This window comes from Pteropus vampyrus, unplaced genomic scaffold (genome assembly GCF_000151845.1).
Source record: "Pteropus vampyrus isolate Shadow unplaced genomic scaffold, Pvam_2.0 Scaffold358, whole genome shotgun sequence".
Lineage (NCBI taxonomy): Eukaryota > Metazoa > Chordata > Mammalia > Chiroptera > Pteropodidae > Pteropus > Pteropus vampyrus.
Window position 1 is genome coordinate 354,156 of NW_011889139.1, and position 1,853 is coordinate 356,008.

Sequence of the window (1,853 nt, forward strand, 5' to 3'; positions counted from 1 at the left end):
CTAACTAATCCCCCAAACAATCCTATAAGATAGGCTGGCCCAAGGTCACAAAGCTAATAAATGGCAAAGATAGAATATGATCCCAAATACTCTCACTCCAGGCCAGCATTCTTAACTACCAGCAAAACCCCACTTCACAAAGATAACTCCATGACAGAGGGGGTTTCCAGCAATGTCCTCCCCACAAAATAGCCCATCACATTCTCTGACCTGGATTGGGGATGAGGTAGAAAAGAATACTTCTTGAGGCTGAAGTTAGTGAAAACATAGAACCAAGTAATACAAACAATGATATACATGTAAGTAGATTCCTAAACAAAGTTTCCTTCAGTGATGCCATCTATCAGAGAACATCTGATAATGCAGAGGCATTGCTGGTTGTCACAAGGAATGGGGGTGGACTGGCCTTTAGTGCCCAGGTACCAAGAATGTGAAATATCCTACAATAGATAGAACAGTCTACACAATGAACTGTGCCTCCCTTTGTCAACAGCACCCCCACTGACAAACACTACATAACAAACTGGCCCTCTTATACAGCTCCAGAGCTATAGAAGAACAAGGCAGTAGGAAAGATCCTTTTAAGCTCACTGCTTTCAAGTTACCTTACGAATCTTGGGGTTTTGTGAAGCACCTGCCAGGCAAGCATATGGCTCAAACTTGTTCTCTAACCTCCACCTCTAAATTTATCTCCCAAGCAGAGGCAGGAGCCAGATTCAGGCCCATAGGCTATTTGTCCAACAAAACATTTGGCTCCATCCTGGCCCAGGCAATGAGCAGACATAGGGCTATGCCAGCTGATTCTTGGACTAAGCAATTGAGAAATGCTGGGAAAAATCTCAGAAGGAAGGAGACTGTAGTCATTGCTCATTGTGACTGTCATCAGCTCAGTTCTGTAGTATCAAGGACTCTGCTGAATATGGAGAAGATGGCAACTCAGTTCACGGGAAAACCATTCTTACCATCAATGGGCTCTGGAGAAATATCAACACCCTGGTACTTCCCTCTCTCTTTGTCTTCACACATATGCCCCTCAGTAAAGGTTCCAACTCGGGTCCCCAAGCCCTCTTTTTAAAGAAAGGCTAATATTTATAAAATAACTAAAGAGCAGTATAGTCAAGAATCCACAATCAAGTCTATGTTGCAAGGCAAACTCTATAAATAGTGTAGCCGCATAGTTTGTTTTTCATTAAAGCACTAAGTCACTGACCTTCTAAACACTAAAACACTGATCTTCCAGTTTCCCATCCCTATTCCTATATGGCCTCAACATCTGGCCAGAAAAAAATATGACTGAAGATTAAATCTAATTCATGAGGCACTTGATTTCCTCACTGATAAGCTTAAAGACCTCAACTTAGACTAGGAAAAGGAAAGCAAGACTATTTACAGAGTCACTTGGGGATGTTCTTAATGATTGTATCCTTGTTCCCCTAGATATCTTTGACAATTATATTGGCAGTTGTAAAGGAAGACTGAATGGATTGTTACAAGGCCTTAATACTTAGAGATATTAAATTTAATTATGTTCAAGAGCCAAAACCCTGAGATGGCAAGTAGTATTGTGGGAGGCTGGGAGGGTAGTAATGTATGATTATAAGACAGGATCAAAACATAAAACAATAATGATGGCACCAATAAAGTGATCGCAAAGAAATAGTTATTGTTATGGAAAGGACTGTAAAAAAGACAGGTAAGAAAAACTGTTAGGAGGATGGCAGACAGGGGGATAATGATTGTTGGCTCATAGAACTTTCACTGAAACTGAGAAATTTATAAAACAAACTTAGGATAAAGTCTTTATTTTTAATGGAACTGTCATGAAGTTTTTACATACTTAAAGCTTGGCTACT